Below are 16,541 nucleotides of genomic sequence, written 5' to 3' on the forward strand. Positions count from 1 at the left end.
ACTCATGCAGAAGATGTGCTGTAGTGCTGCAAAGAATGACTAATTCTTTCTCTATTACGATGACTCACTATTTGTTGTTCTAAGAAACAGGCTTCTCAAATCATGGCTCTCCCTTAAGGTTTTTTTTTTTCCTTCTTATTTTAATTTTTTTCCCCTTTTCATATTTACTATTTATCAGCCTAGGCAGACGAGAGACTTTTAAATTTTTCATATAAATTTTCCTCCAGTATCTTCCCTTAAGTATTGTCTGTAGAATTTTTACCTCCTACATGAAGATTTAAGAAAAGATCATTCAAGTATCTAACGCGATGAATAATTTAACATTTGAAAGACATATTCTCTCAATGCTACAATTAAAGCACAGTTGCTCCTTACAATTATATATAAGGAAATTTTCTATCTGATCCTGTTGATTAATCATGTCTTCCATTTTTTCCACTGACTAGCTATCTAAATTTACATGCCTTTTGCAATTAACTTCAGCACAGACCTCCAAACTTCTGCTGTTATAGCTGTCTGCAGCTAATTAATTGTAGAAGCAAACAGCTAGGTGTTCGGTCTTTGGTAAAATTCATGTACTTTCTTTCTATATTTAACATTTCCTTTGGACTGATTCACGGCCAAGGCATGCAGCTGAGATGTTTCAGTTTGCAGATTTTGCTTCTTTTCAAAATCCTGCAGTTTTTCCTCCATTTTATAGTACACAGAGTAGTTTACTGTGGATTAAGCCAATGTAATAAAATTATTGTATCTTTTGGCAACGTCAGCTACTTTGAACAATAGAATTCTTTTGCAAACACCAGCCAACGGTACATTCTTGTGGCACACACTTCAGTTTTGTGAAATGATTGTTTTTGTTTGCTTTGGGTTGGATTGGTGATCGTAAGCACATTTTTGAAATTGCCTTGTCATAACTTATTTTCTTTAAATCATTATATTTATAATGTTTGTGTGCCTTGTGGTGGCCAAATTGGCTGCATCATTAACTCCTGGTGAAAAGAACTACAGATTTAAGACCTACTTTCTGTTAGATGGTTGTTGGCATGCACTTTGAAAATCTGCCCCCTTGGTAGCTATGACAACTAGTGATAGATTCTGGGGTATTACAAGCAAATATGAAAGGCGGTGAATGGCACAGAGGCTAAGAAGAATTTCTCTTCAAGGTCACTTACTGTCTGTTTCCGCACTGAATTTGTTTACAACCTTGATAGTGAAGGCACTCTACAAGTACCTCGAATTTAGGTCCAAGCTTGTTCACATCCTAGATGCTGTGTGTTTATGTGTGAGAGGCTGTAAAGAAACAAAAGAAGTTGAACAAAAAATTTGGCATTGTATGAAATTAGGTTTTCTGTTAGGGTCCTTAGTTGTTTTTCTGGATACATCTCCATCTTTTCTGTGTGAGGCTCTCTTTTTAGTAAAGAACCCAAATGCAGACTGCAGGCTCTGAGGATTTCATTGCCCATCTAGACATGCATCTCCTCCCTGCTTAGCTGCCATTCAAGTTCAGGAACGGGGAATGAGAGGCAAAAGTCTTTGCAGGGTGCTGTGGCTGTCAGCGTCCTTCGTGCGCTGGAAGTGGGAGGAAAGGTGTGTTGATCTCCAGCATGTGAGCCAAGCTCCTTCTGGCACTTATGATCATGGAGAGAAATTGCAGAGCTCAAATCATCTGCTGGAAACCTCTCTATGAATCAGATCTTTCTTGGGGTGTTTCTGGCCTGGAAAAAAAAAGGTACCTTGATGCATGCACCTGCTATTCCATCCATCAGGATGGAATCCACTGCAGAAAGAATGGGAAAAGGAGGGGAGGGGAGGGGAGGGGAGGGAAGAGACAAGAGAGGAGAGGAGAGGAGAGGAGAGGAGAGGAGAGGAGAGGAGAGGAGAGGAGAGGAGAGGAGAGGAGAGGAGAGGAGTGGCTTTGTCAAATAATTTGCTAATCTGTAAGCAGTACTTATCAGCTGAAGAAGAACAACTTTGTGTGCTAGCTTTATTGATAGGACAAGACCAGTATCAAATGTGCTTACATTTGTTGGGGCTTGTTAGACAAACTGGTAGCAAGCCAGAGAAAATAAAATGGGCCAAGTAGCCTCAGTCTATGGAGTCAGCCACAAGCCGAAGGAGTTGTCCTACCCATTGGGAATCACCTGATGAAACTGAACCTGAAATCCTAAAAGCACCTGAAGCCTGCAGGTGCATGGAGTGGACTGGGGCTAGGGCTTAGTGATGTGCAAGGTAGCACTGAGCAGCATTGTACAGATATTTATCATTACAAACTGAGGAGTGTTAGCATGGAAAAGGGGAAGTTTAAGGAGCAGGTTGGATTAGGATAATAAGGGTGCTTGGTCAATAATTCCAGACCCTCATCTTCTGCTCCAAGGGCTACAGTGACAAAGCATCACAGTGTTTATTTAGAAGTTTTAAAGAGTAGCTGGTGATCTATGCAGTTTATGACGGGTCATGACATTTCTGGGATGCAGGCAGCAAACCTGTGTGGCTGAAGTGTTTGCTGCCTGCATGCAGCTGTGCATAGCATGCTCCTGTCTTTCCAATCCACCCTTCCTAATGGAGCCTACAAATGAGAAAAAGCTATGGAAAAGTCTTGTACTTCATTCTCAAGTGTGATCCGTGCAAAAGGAAACTTGTGAATCCTAGTTTAATCAAAAGTTAAACGAAAATCTCGATCCGCAAATCACAAGGACATTTACTAACAATTTCCTCCATTTCTGAACTTCCTCTGGTAATACACTAGACTGTATGGATGACAGAATGACTTTGTCAGGAAAATTCCTTCTGATCTGCTTCTACTTTTCATGTTCTCTTCTTCCACATATTAAAACATTTTTTTGAGCTGAAGAGGGTGGAAACATTGAATAAGACCAGGGTTATGAGCACTTAGAAATATTTCAGTGGAGAAAGTACAAAATGTAGAGATACCTGAAATAAACATTATGCCTGATGAATGTGCTGGAATTTGAGTGCCCTCTAAACTGGCAGGCAAAAGTGAAATAAATAAAAATAATCTTTTCTGGAAGACAAAGCTCTGTATCACAGAGGAAAAAGCGGTAACTGTCTTACAAGACCAATGGAATTTTAAAACGGATGTCTCTTCAGTATTTGACCTTTTTTTTTCCCTACATCTTTCTTATATCTTCAGCTTTCTTTAATAAAATTTTAAGATGAGCAAAAGAACAAAATGTTACTGCTTGTGCCATTAAAAAGCAATGATTTTTTGTAACGTGTATCAAATCCTAGAGTTTTTCTTGGGTGACTGGTATCTTCTTGGCAGCCCATTTTAAACCTAGTTTAGGATACTCAAACATAATGCTGTTTATTATTTTTGTTCTGCTCTTTTTGAGTCAGATCAGTCTCTGTCTTAATGCTTGCTCAGAGGTTTGAGTGGTGTCATCGTGATATTCCGTGTGTTCATGTGCGCTGCTCTTCCAGTGGCAGGATAAGTTGCTTCTGGGCATACTGCACATAGTTCTTCTGTTATTGCAAACTAATTGCATATGCCCATGACAAAACTCCACTTGCTACTGTCTCATCAAAACATTGGAGGAAATCTGTATGGCTCTAGTCTTTTTTCTTCTATACAACAAAGCTTTGAAGTTGCCATCTATGTATCCAGGTTTTAAACATGCATAATAACTGACCAGAATTTTACTCAGATTTTGGTGCTAAAGGCATTTCTTTTTTATGGCATATACTCATGAGTCTTGTTATAGTACTAATGCAGGAAGTGGTAATTTCTTTCACCTTTCATCCAGTATTACATCATTTTAAACATCCAATTAATGTTTGTATGTTCTGGTTGAGACTGCTGTATCTGCACGAAGTTACCTTTCAGGCCACACTTACTCCAGTAGTCGGTGATACATCTCTGTAAATTATCTTGAAAAAAAGAAATAGTTGTGGCACTTCTGAATTAATAACTTTCAATTATTTTCTTTTACCACTAGGAAAAAATCTTGAAGAGAAAGCCACCGTTCTTCAATTTAGGGGACCAAAACACAATGGGAATTTCCTTATCAGAAACCTTTTTGCTACTTACTCATATAATTAACTTTTGTCTTCTGTATCAGGCTTATTAAGTTCACTGCTGTGCCCCTGGACCTTCCATGGAATTAATTATCACTTCTTTGCCTCTGCGTGTGGTCTGCAAATTCTACCCTTTCTCAGAGATTTCAAATAACAACTTTTTCAAATTAAATTTTTATAAATGCTTTTGTAATATCTCAAAGTCCAATGACTTTCCTCCCCTTCAGTGAATTCTCTTGTGCTTTGGAGGCTTGCTTTTTCCAACTTACAGAGAGAAAGAAGGCTTAGTATCATTTGGGAACTGGGAGTTGTTGAAGAGGTTGTTGGATGCTGTGGTGAAAGTGAAATGGAAGAGTTGGGATTACAATCCTGGTTTTGTCGCCTACATCTTAATCCTCTGAATTTTTTTTTTTAAACTCCAAACCACAACCAAATAAACAACGTAAAAGATTTTACTCTAAGACTCTTCTTTCTTTATTTTTGATAAAAATTCCTGGATATCCTCATTATATTGGTGCTGTTCCTTTGCTTTAGGAAAGGACTGAACTGTAGCTAATGTAATGTTTGTGTTTTAACACTAGATCTTGTTGAAAATTAAATGCTGAAAGAATGACTGTTAAGTTCTTAAACTTTAAGGGGAATTTCAACTGAAGAGTTTGAAATGCAATGTAATTTTAAATGGAGCTAGGAAAACAAAGTAATTTTCATCTTTCTGTACAAATTACTGGAATTTTTAGAGCTTATTGGACTTAGGCAGAAAAGTCCATGGGAGCTGGACACTCAACTTCATTGGGGTCCTCTGAAAATGCCAGTTAATACTGTCTGTCCTACATGAAATATTTTAGGACTTTCTATACGAGAATAGCGGAGGTGCATTATCTGTATCTGGCCTGGTAGGAGGAATTCAGAAGAACTGAAGGTAGGGTGTCTATAAAGGTATGTGTTGTGTAATCTTAGCAGTGAACTGTATCACTCATGTCACCTACAGAGATATGTCTGAGATAAGCAGAAATCAGTATCTCAGCATTATTGCTGACCTGGCTCCCTCTGACATATTCTGGGGATATCTTGAAAATCCCACAGGCGGATTGCTTTGCTTGTTAAAAAAAATAATCAAAGAGTCTTTGGTATCTTAGCAAATGTTTTGTTTTTGTTTTTTTTTTACCAGTCCTTCACTTCTAAAAATTATTTTTGTGTCTTAAAAATATTTGGGAAAATGAGCAAGCAAAAGATACAGTCATGGAGACAATACTGGCTGCATCCAGCCAAGATGTACTTGACAGATAGTAAGTTAGTCACCAGTGTGGTTTTGTATCTTGGATAACATCAGCCTAAAACAATTTGGAGCAGTTTAACCACGTCAGGTGTTAGGGTTATGGACATACTCATGTCCTGTGCTAGTACTCTAAAAAAGGCAGCTTGCTTATTCTTCAGTGTTAACCTTTCTGTCAGCTATCAGTAGATATATGTCAGTAGATTTTTCAAAACTTTAATTTAACCTACCAGTTATGCCTGCATTGGTGCAGTTAGCCACTCCTCTGGCTTAGCTAATTACTGCTGTTTCCTCATTTATCACTATCTGGATCTGCTACACTTGTCCTTTCCTAATGGGTTGAAAAGCATAGGTGGAAGGGAGAGGTCACTGTTGCCTACACATTCCTTCCAACGTGTACAAATTCTTCCTTCATGCAAAATGGTTGGCCTGATCTCACCGCTCTAGCTGTTCAGATCTGCTCCTCCTCCACTTATCTGTCATGCTTGAAATAACTATCCCCATTTTGACTGTGGCAAAAACTTTTATGGTATTTAATGATGTCACTTTAATTCCTTTACTGACTCAGTCCACATGATGCCAGATGTTATCCACCTGCCAGTACTGAAACCAACCTGATCTCTGTTAATCAGGAGCTTTATGCAGTTTTCCAATCTGTTTGCCAAAATATTTGAAGGTATTTTTGATATTGAAATGGCATGGCAAATGGCAACAGACTTACTGGTTTGTCTTCATTAAACGTGACAAAATTTCCATCAGATTCATTCAGTTTTAACTGCTCTCGACTTAAAAACATCATTGAAGATTCTAAACAGCTTAAGAGAAGTTATTACTTCTAAAAGCTAAAAAATCTCAGTTGGGTATCCATCTGTGCCTGTAGATTTTTTTCCTGTTGAAAAATACTTAATTACCTGGCTAATTTCCTGATGCAGAATTTCTGTCTCCTGCTACATCTAACTAGGGAGGGATTTTCCCCATCAGGAGTCACGCAGAGAGGTATTTCTCTCGAAGGAAAAAATAGTAGAAATAAAGTCTTTGTGCAATATGTAAGTTTATTCTGATGTCCTCAATATTAGCTGACTTGGTTCTTGTGCTCCTTTGTTGTTGTTTAGAATTCTTAACTGCAATTGTTTCTTTATAAACTGTCAATTCTTCTTTATTTTTCCAAAGAAATCTCTCTCTGTGAATTGGCTGAGAGACTTGCTTTCATTATTTTTAGTGTTGCCGAACAGTTTTGCTCTGTTTCTTTTTTTTTTTTAAGATTCATCAGTCACTAATCAAGCAGTTGAAGACCCATTTTTAATGACATCTGAGTGTTTATAGAATACTTGAAGCATGTTGTTGTCTAAAAATAACAGTATGGACTTCAAGCTGAAGCAGAGAGGAAGCCAGCATGGATGAACTGAGATGGAGTCACACCTCGTTCTGTAGGTCTGTAGTTTAGAACCTGTGTGCAAGTGATAATTATCAGGAATAACTTAAAATCAATTTGTGGACTAGTGAGCGTGAGTTATAGTATCCGGTGCATAGGGCTCTATTGCCATTTTAGGCAATGTTCCTTCACAGACACCATTCCACTGTCCTGGGCTGCAAAATCTGGGTAAATTGCCTAAAAATGTGGGGTCTCATCTTCTTCATGAGGAAAGGAAGCATAGGGAAAAGTAAGAGTGAATCCTATTGAGCTCAAAGGAGGGCTGTGAGTCTTGGCTATTTCATTACTGCTTTGCAAAGCGGTTTGAAATCTTTGATTAGAAGGTGGCACTAGAACGAAAACTATTCAGGTGGAGTTTTGGTTCTAGTGTTTGCACAGCCCATACTGAAAAAACACTTGTATTAACTCCTAATGATCCTGTTGAAAATAAAATCAAAACTGAATGCTTTAATTTTAAAACATATTAGCCAAAGGCAAGATCAGAAATTGGCAACATCAGAAATTAATCATCCAAATGCAGCCTTCCAGGATTTTTGTAGATTGCACCAAACATTTGGGAATTTTAATTGCGCAAACCACAATATAGGAAGGCTGGCAGCGATTTTATCATTGCTCCTACAGCCTCTGCCAAGAGGATGGAAACTAGTGAACAGCTTCAAGTATTAATCATGTCTTTCTTCTTTTTTCCCGTATCTAAGAACTGTTCTACACTATGAGGGCTAGACGACAAGATGGAAGGCACTGACTCAGAGCTGACGGCAGCCAGCTCACCAAGTGATACGCAGTCCCGCATTCTCATTTTGTGCCCAAAGAAACTGTGGATTCAATTAAGATATTAAATTCAAGGAAACTGTATACTGTAGCTGGGGGATTCAGTAAATATTTCACAGATCAGCTAATCCTTCTTTTATTGCTGACTTCAATTAGCTCTTTAAGTACAGGTACAGTGTGCTTTTTCTTTCAAACAAACAATGGTGTTTTCTATAGTGGATTGAAGTGGCTTCGAGCAGTACCTGGCAACAGCGCTTCTTGCCTTTGCTAATAGTTCCAGCATTGCTTTCCAGGCTTGTGGCTTAGCTGTGGCATTGAGGAGGAGCCCCACGGCATGAAGGCTGCAGAGTCCGGTCATGCTAGAAGGAGAATGGAGGTGACCAAGCAACCCTTGTCCGCTGGGAAAGTGTGCGCTCATTGCAATACCAAACCTGCCTCTCTCCTTTTCTCCACCGGCACAGATCAGGAGCAAGTCCTTGGGTGCTGTACCTGGGATGCTACCGTTGGAGACAGACGTCTGCAAAACACAGTGCGTGCGTGCGTGTGTGCAGGTGCACACAGATTATATGGAAATTACATCCTTTCCTCACCCTCATCATTTGCTCAGGTTCCACTTGAGGAGAGGCTGCTGCTGCTTTCCAAAGAATTATAAACTACACATAACCAAAATTGGGCTTAGACCTCACTCTTTGACTTTGGTTCAAAACTACTGCTCGGAAAACTTTAACGAGAGGTGTGTGTGAACCTCTGGCTTTGTAAGTTGGTCTGAACATACTGCTGCTGCCCTTGCTTTCCAGAAAATGTCACAAATTGTTTAAAGAAGAAAAAGAAAGAAATTTCCCAAGAAAAGTATAAACATTCAGAGTGCTGCTCAGCAGAAACATGCTGTGGCCTCTTTCTGCAGGGAAGGCAGAGGATACTGGGATTTCACCCCTCTGACCTCTTTCAGGAGAAAAATGTGTCCAACCCATATAACTACATTTTGGTGTCAGCCTTCAACAAAGTTCCAAAAAAAGAGAGATGAAGGCTGCCTTCTCCTTCCTCCTGAGCACAAGTTTCAATTCAGAACAGGAAAAAAGAATGGTTTTATCATGTCGTCATTGTATGAGAGAGAACTATTTTTAATTTTTTGAACTTCCTTCTTGAAGGCATGTAAATATGACAGCCTTTTTAAAAAGCCCAGCAGGGTACTTTCTGAATCTACGCACCACAGTCAGTTCACAGGAAAGTATGTGTTTCTGCTAGTGCAGCCATAGCTGTATCTTAAAATCTGGATGCTAAGCAGACACGCGTGTTCATCCAGGCATCTTGTCCATGCTGCTTGCTCTTAAGGTGCAAACAGTACAAGTCACAACTCAATGAGATTCCTGTCCCAGACGAGCAACTGGGTTCTGCCAAAATAGAAATAAGCTGTTAATTTCCCTCTGTGACAGCACTGCCACACCATCATCCCACTTGACATCCGATCATATCCGGGCAGGCTTAATGCTTTAAACTACCAGACATCAATGAAAACAAAGACAGGGGTGGCAGTGGGGGGTGTTTGACAGCAGGATGGCAACAATCCAAGCTCTCGAGGCCAGTCCCTGGCAAACAGTGAGCAATTGTGTTATAAGACCAGCAAGCAGAACGACCCTGATGCACGCTTTTGTCCTGCAGAGGGGTACTGCAGCAAGCCAGGCATGGGGCTGTTTATGTCAGGAGGAGATGCCGCCCTGATGCGAGGGGAAGACCTCAAATTCCCTGTTTACTGAGGAGCAGGGCAGTGCGGGGGCTGGTGTTGGTGGGGCAAAGGGCAGGGTAGGGAAATGAGCAGGGAAGCAGGAGATGTTCACTGTGATAGAGGAGCTGCCGTGACTTGGAGTTGGTCCTGAAGGTGGTCAGGGGCAAGAGATGTCCATGCCAGAGCTACTGTGGTATTGAGGCAGTTCCGATTTCTGAAGAGTCCGGAGCATTGGGATCTTCTCCAAAGCCTTGGGATGGGGTTGCACTAATGATGTCTATCGGCTGGCATTACAGCCAGGTGTACCCCCAGTCTTTCCCTGGAGATGTCCAATACGACTTGAGAGAAGAGCCCGCTTTCCACTGGAGCTGCCAGCAAGCTGTTTATTAGTGTATATAAGGCCAAATTTGGAAAGATCAATCTGCCTTTGGTGGCTGATTTGTCCCTTCTGTATTTAATAATATGCAACCATAGGTGCTTTAAAAGTACATGAGAAATACAGGTGTGTGTTCTGGAGTCTTTTCTCCATTAATAAAGATATCATTCGCTTCCCGACTTGCTCTTAAACTTCAGAATTGCCTATAAAGGTTGTAAAAAAGCCGCAAAACTCAGTATTTTTTTCTGAAAATAGAATCCTTATGTCCTTTCCCTACAAGTCCGTCTTAAAAAAAAGCCAGTGGCAAAGCTTACAAATGAATGTCTGTGTCACAAGCGCGATGGTACCGCAAACCACAAATAATAATCCTAGAGAATAAGGGAGGATAATAATCCTTTCTGTGTATTTCTTTCTACTTTCCCTTTGTAGGCTGATGTCATCATTATGAATTGTCAGTTCCTAGGATCACAGCTAACGCTCTAGTGGTTTTGTTATAAAGATAATTCATGTAGTGGCAGAAGCTAATTGTTCTTTGGATTTGTCCTTCATAGTAGAATTTTATGAATAAGTTTGTAAGTGAATCTGAACCTTATCTGAGCCACTTGGATTTGTCCCCTGGTGCCACTAGCTTTATTCCTAGGTTAAACCATCCATCTAATAAAGGTCCCTGCTTCCAGAATTAGCTAAGGGGCACTAAGAAATCATTTGACACTGTAAAATGGAGAAGTAAAAGTACAGTAGTGGCAGCCTTAGGTTTCAGAAATGCTTTCTTTGTATTATCGTCAGCTTTTCCAAAAGCTGCAGTAGCCTCTGGTGACCTGTCTGCAAACACTTCCATTACAAAGAATAATAGGTGAGGCCATCCTTTGTCAGTTCTCTTTCAACATGTGCTTAGGAAAATAACAGAATGTCTCATCAGACAGAAGAAAAGCAAGGAGACGTATAAAGGAATGTTGCCAATAGGCAACAGTGTAATTGTTGGATGGGGATGATACTGCTTACAATTCTTATTTTCCTGCAGTTGTCTTCAATCCCAGCAGCCTCATTTTCAGCAGGATCCGAACTTAGCACTATTTAATAGTTTTCCCTTAAGCATACGAGGTAATTTACCATTTCAGTTGGCCTTGCAGTGACTGAAATATTTAGGGGATTTGTGTAGTGACAGAAGTAGATAAGATGTTTGAGGCAAATGGCTTAGCTCTGTTTAGGAAAATCTCCATGGGATTTAAGAGGATGCACTGATGTAATACAATTGGTGGGTTTATTAATACTCTTTCTGAATAACATCTGTGGTAAAAGTATAGTGTATTCCTATTACAAAGTCCTCCCCATCTCCTAACACCCTACATAGTGTCCTTCCTGAAAAAGTTAGAAATCTGACTAGAGATACAAATAATACAGCAACAGCAATGAACACAGAAATATTTTGGAAATCTATCTATTGTCTTTATATACTTGCTTATAGCTGTGAAAATCACCAACAACCAGACCCTCCAGGATAAGCTAAAGCTTGAGGCAGCTTCATGTCATTGCTTAAAAAATATAATGTCAGAACCAGCAGATTATCTGCTTGTTTACATATTATTTCCGTCTTGCTTAGTCACCATACATGAATGAAAGTCAGAAGGATAGTCTGTGTAGTACCCTGTCCAAGCACATCTTTGCCTATGCGCAAATGTAAATACAAACACGTCTGCATTCACTGATATGGAACTACACTGCACACACACACTGGTAAAAGATTATTACTAAGGATGCATTCTAAAGCACTCAAAAATCTAAGAAACACCAAAAAAATGAACGTTGCTGGGGCAACCTTAATTTGGTTTCCTGGTGTGCCTTTGCTGCAAAGGAAGCTGTTCAGGAATTTTTCTATACAGTGTTTTTGTAACAAAAGGCCAATCTGTCAAAATCAAGATGCTCATGTACACATTCCAGTTCTGACAAAACTTTTCTCAAGTGCAGACTGGAATCTTTGTGATGAGAGAATCAATTTTGGAATGGTTCAGACCAGTTTTGCAAACCTCGCTCTTTTCAGGAGGGAGCCCTAATTAGGTGACTTCTAGTTGACTTCTCAAGCATGGCCACTGTTTTATTTCCACATATTTCCTGGTTTTCTGACTTGAGGCTGTAGGACCATGTTGCAGAAATGCTGAATGCTCACAGCTGCAACTGTAGTTAGTGGAAGCTGAGCTTTGAAAACACAATGTGAAATAATCATAAGAAACAGGTTGCAGACATTTGAAATTGCTTACCAACTTTGAATATCTCTGCCTCTCTTCTCAATGTATGAAGTGATTCATTAGCATTTGTGTATCACTCCAGCACTATTATGGTAAGCACCACAGAAAAGCCCTTGAGGAAATTTTAGATTCTTTTTTTCAGAGCAGGCTTGAATAGTGTTCGATGAATAACGCATTAGGCAACCGTGTATTGAACAAGGAAAGAATAAAATATTAAACACCTACAGGGCACTGTCCTTCCTAAGTAATTGAATGAGGCAGAGGTCCTGTGAGAAGAAACTTCTAAGTGACTGTGTCATCACACATGATGACTACATATGTATGACAGAGGTTGAATTAAGGTTGCGCAGGGAGCCTTAATGCTGGGATTTCCTAAATCCTGAATGCTTAACTTTGTCTTCTTTTAGAACAGCAGTATTAAGGTGGGCTTTCTGTGGGTAATACATGTATAATCTACAGAGAAAATATATGCTAAGAGTTTAAGAAAAAAATTTTATTGGGATGAGTTTGGTTGACCTTGTTATTTCTGAACAGTCAGTAACTGGAATTATATTTAATTAATATGTTTATTAAAGTTAAGTACATTGATCTGTGCAGGAGTTGGAGAAGCAATAATTTTGCCATTAAGGCCTCCAGTCAAAGCTGAGATAAGATCTTTCTTGTACACAAGCATAGCCCATACTTACCCGCAATGCCTTTCTATTACCCGCTTGCTGGAAATTTGCACCAGCTGTGGTCTCCTTTGAAGGAACAGAACTGCAGTGGGATTCAGGGTGGAGGGAGGGACAGATGAGAAACAGGTGAGTGTAGTTCAGGGAGTGAAGGTGCCTTTTAAATTCAGATGTTAGTGGTTCAGTCTCTAAAGTTTGCCACCTGTCTGAGAACATCATGTCACTGATGTGTTATAAGCGTATGTGTAGCACTGCTGGGATCTTCTGGATCTGCAATCCGATTTCTTGGCGTCTTGTGAAAGTGGTTATTCTCTCTTTTTTCTGATTAAAAATAAAAATCCCCCTTCCAAACAGTAACAAGGAACAATAAATCAAATTCTAAATGTGACTCTTCAGTGCACTGATGGGACAGGGGCAAAAGGAAAAAAATACAGAAATTCTCCTGTTCTGAACAGTGAGGTTCACTCAGCACTACAACAGAAGTCTTTCATTTTTCCAGTGCATACAAACAGAGTTTCCTTTGAACCCCTCGCAGCAGAGCTCCTGGACAACCTATAGGGCTAATTCTTCTGAACAAGATTTTTCTCAAAGCACACAGCTTTATGCCAGCCAACCCTATAGTGCTATTCTTTTTTCTATTTATTTAGAAGACACACCCATCAGAAGATGAGGAATCGATGTTTAGACATTTAGGTGAAACGAAAACCGAAGAGAGAGAGAGAAACAGTGTTACAAGCAGCATTACCTCCAGTACCACAGGGAAAGCTCTCCTGAGCAAACAGATATTTATATGAAACTGCTATTACAGGCTATGGAATGCCCCTGTCACCTCAAAGTAAATATGTTAAAGAATGAATTGTCTTTATTCAGCAGAGATCCATTATAGGAGTGGAGCAGGGATTTCTTTACATTCTGTGAAGGCGTAGGTTATACATTACCCTCTCTGGAATGTCCACAAGAAAGTTACTTAATACTCTGAGCAGTACTTACAGGAAAAGGGAAGGCAACTGTTATCACTTGGGCTCCCCTTGGGGGATGCTGTGATGATAACTTTCCTGTTTAAATTTGGGAAATACATAGCACACAAGTGAATGAACTAAATTGTCTTTGAAGTCTCCTATGTGAGTCATGGTGAAGATTCTACATAATTACATTAAAATTACGGGGACAGGAATCAGCATGCAAACAGGCCATGGGCAAACATATAGTTAGGTGATTCTATCAGCTATACAAATGAAAATTAGCTCCCTTCCCATGCTACTTGCCATGCTTTCTGTAAGTGTTACATAAGTTAGTGATAATATCTAAATATGTTTTCAGAACTTAGAAAAATCTTGCCAGGAGAATAAATCAGTTTAAAAGCCTTACAGGAAATTTGCTGAAAGCCAGTATTAGTAATTCATTTAACACCATACCTGCCAAGCATGCCTGTTTTAGGGGCCCAAATACAGAAGCTTAAGCCAAGTACTCTAGCAAGCGCACTTTTCCGTTGCTGTTCAGACAACTTGCATTGGCTCACAACCCTGTATTCGTATTTCCAGGGTAGCATGGAGGCACATTAAACAGACAGTGGTGAGGGAGCTGGCAAAGTGGCTAGGAAGTCAAGGGCTGTTTAGAAAAGGCTTGCTAAAGAACAGAGGTGCAAATATCTTTAATAAACTTCAGAGGTGTCTCATGAATACTAGCGCTATGAGGAACCTGAGCAAACTCAGATTGCGCTGCACACTTTCACTCCTAGCTAACCTGACTTTTGAATGACTATTCAATATTATTGATGGCAAACAAGGGCTTCCTTTGATCAGCTGCAGTTTGAAGGGCAATGTAGAATTTTTTGCAACTGTCAGAATGTTTCTGAAACCTGTTGCTCCCTGTCATCCCAAGCACTTCTCCCCATAGAGGGCAAGGAGGAGGGGGCAGAGGGAAGGAAGTCTTGCAGAACAACCTGAGAACAAGTTTCAACACTGACCACTGCCTGTTAGTCCTTTTATTTATCACTGTTCTCTTTTCTTTGTTGTGAAAGGAAGTCTAAGTCTTTCCCCATGGCAAAGTACATTGTGTTTTGTGATGGGCAGCTAGAATATAGACTAAAGGGACAGTTTTTTGAAATCAGTTTCAGGTGTTCTGCAGCTTCTCTCCAAGCGCAAGCGGAATGGCAACTATCAAATGACGAAGTACGTGTGCACTCTTGTTTTATCTTATGGACAATTATCAATAAATAATACATGGATTTCTATTCACTTTCCTAATAATGTCAGCAGACCAGACAGATTTTCAAAGTCCAGTCAGGTTCCTGTTCTAAAATGACTTCTAATTTTTGCTCATCTTAATTTGGGCTTGTCTCTGCTGCAGAAACAGCAAGACCAAAATCTGTAAGTTGAAGTGGCTAGAGCCAGCGTCCCCAAGCCCATATTTAGGCATCCAAAGAAATGGTCTGATTTCCAAAACTGCTGAGCAGCCAGCAGCCCTAATTGGAGTCCATGGGAACTGTCGGATGTTCAGTGCATTTAAAAAATCAGGTCACTTATGTAAGCAACTAATTGTTGCTGTAAGAGCCTGACTTCGGCACCTCGTTTTACAAGGGCTTGATGTTGCTTTGCCCAGAAAGCTTTGAGAGCTGGGCATCCAGCTTGCCCTCACTGCTGGCCCAAGCAGGGGCGCTGGCTGCTGTTTGCACCCTGAGAAGCTCCCTCCCCTGGGCTGGGATTCACCCTGTCTGTCTGCCTTTCCGAGAGGCCTCGGCGAGGCACCCGCGCTGGGGCTGTGGGTGCACAGCTGCCCTCTGCGATTTGGAGGCAGTGGCCCTGCCAGGCTGTGGAGACTGCACTGAGAACCACGCACTCCCAGGCCACCTCCCTGGACCCCATCGGCTGCCTCCGAGCAACCCAGAACCACCGGAGCCCCCCCGAGCCTGTGACAAGAGAGAGGGGATGCTTCAAAGCGTTGGCCCTGTTTGAACTGTGATCCTGGAAAGTCTGGGGCTTTATTGGCTTTGTTCTGTTCCCTTTGGAAAAGAAGGAAAAAAAAAACAAAACCCAACTCTCTGGAAAAATCCTGCGGAAAGAGACCCCGTTCTTGACTTCATGACCTTCCCCTTTGTGTCAGCAGGGATCAGCCTCCAGCCCCACGTGGTGTGCCGCTTGCTGAAGGGTGTGAAGCAAGTGTGGGACAAACAGTGCCACGAACTATTTTAGTGCTAAAATGAACTTTGTGTAGTAAACATGAGGAGGCTTAAATTCATTTAGTACCTAAGAGGGTAAGTTTGCAGAAGTTCTTGTAAATCCATGTTGCACAACAGGCTCAGCACGACTGTCATCCTGAAGTAATAGATATTCCTCAACATTGTGAAACATAAATAGGTGTCTTAGTCTGACTTTCCACATCAGCGAGGATCAGTGCAGAGTGTTTTCCTCTTTGTTCTTATGTTTAAAATAGTACACAACAAATGTAAGCAAGTTTCTTAACTCCTGGGTAGGGTCTGGTTTCCTAACTGCTGGTGCCTGGCCAAGCTCTAATCTCGGGCACACAGCATGCATAATCATGTATCTCCACAGACATTTCCAGGTACACGGCGCTGTTTACAATTCACCCGAGATTACAATCTGACCTGCGAAGAACATTCTGGACGTGGAGGATACAGGACAAACAAGTCGTGCGAAGGAGAAGAAGCAGCAGTGACATTCCTCGGGCTGTAAGCCCCGAGTGCTGCTCGCAATAACAAGCCTCGAGTGATGACTGGGAATTTTCAGAAATCGTGCCTTTATGAAGATGTTCTAGTGTTATGAAATATTTGCAGCCCTTTCATTACAGCATCCCCACAACCCTCAGAAAGTAGGGCAGGCTGACGGGCAGCATTCAAAGAAAAGCCGCACTGGGTGTAACGTCAACACCGTCACTTTAAATTACAAAATTAGCTGTCTTTGTTTAACTTAATTTAGCAGGGGCTGGGAATAGCTGCTTGATTGTCAGCCCCACAGATGCAAGTCAGCTCTTTGGCTTTGGGTGAGGTTCGGGGTGACT

General features: G+C 40.8%; 1 protein-coding gene across 2 annotated transcripts in view; it reads left to right on the forward strand.

Moving 5' to 3' along the window:
• Window positions 1-16,541, forward strand: part of NFIL3 (nuclear factor, interleukin 3 regulated) — an 86,240-nt gene that overhangs the window by 32,842 nt on the left and 36,857 nt on the right. Inside the window, exon 3 of one of the 2 annotated variants that reach the window (XR_012761970.1) lies at window positions 3,957-4,953. The exons of the other annotated variant lie outside the window; for it this stretch is intronic. The gene's annotated coding sequence lies outside the window, so the exon portion shown is untranslated. Of the gene's footprint in view, window positions 1-3,956; window positions 4,954-16,541 lie in introns of those variants that run through there. 2 annotated transcript variants of the gene reach the window in all.

This window comes from Opisthocomus hoazin, chromosome Z (assembly GCF_030867145.1).
Source record: "Opisthocomus hoazin isolate bOpiHoa1 chromosome Z, bOpiHoa1.hap1, whole genome shotgun sequence".
Taxonomy (NCBI): Eukaryota; Metazoa; Chordata; class Aves; order Opisthocomiformes; family Opisthocomidae; genus Opisthocomus; species Opisthocomus hoazin.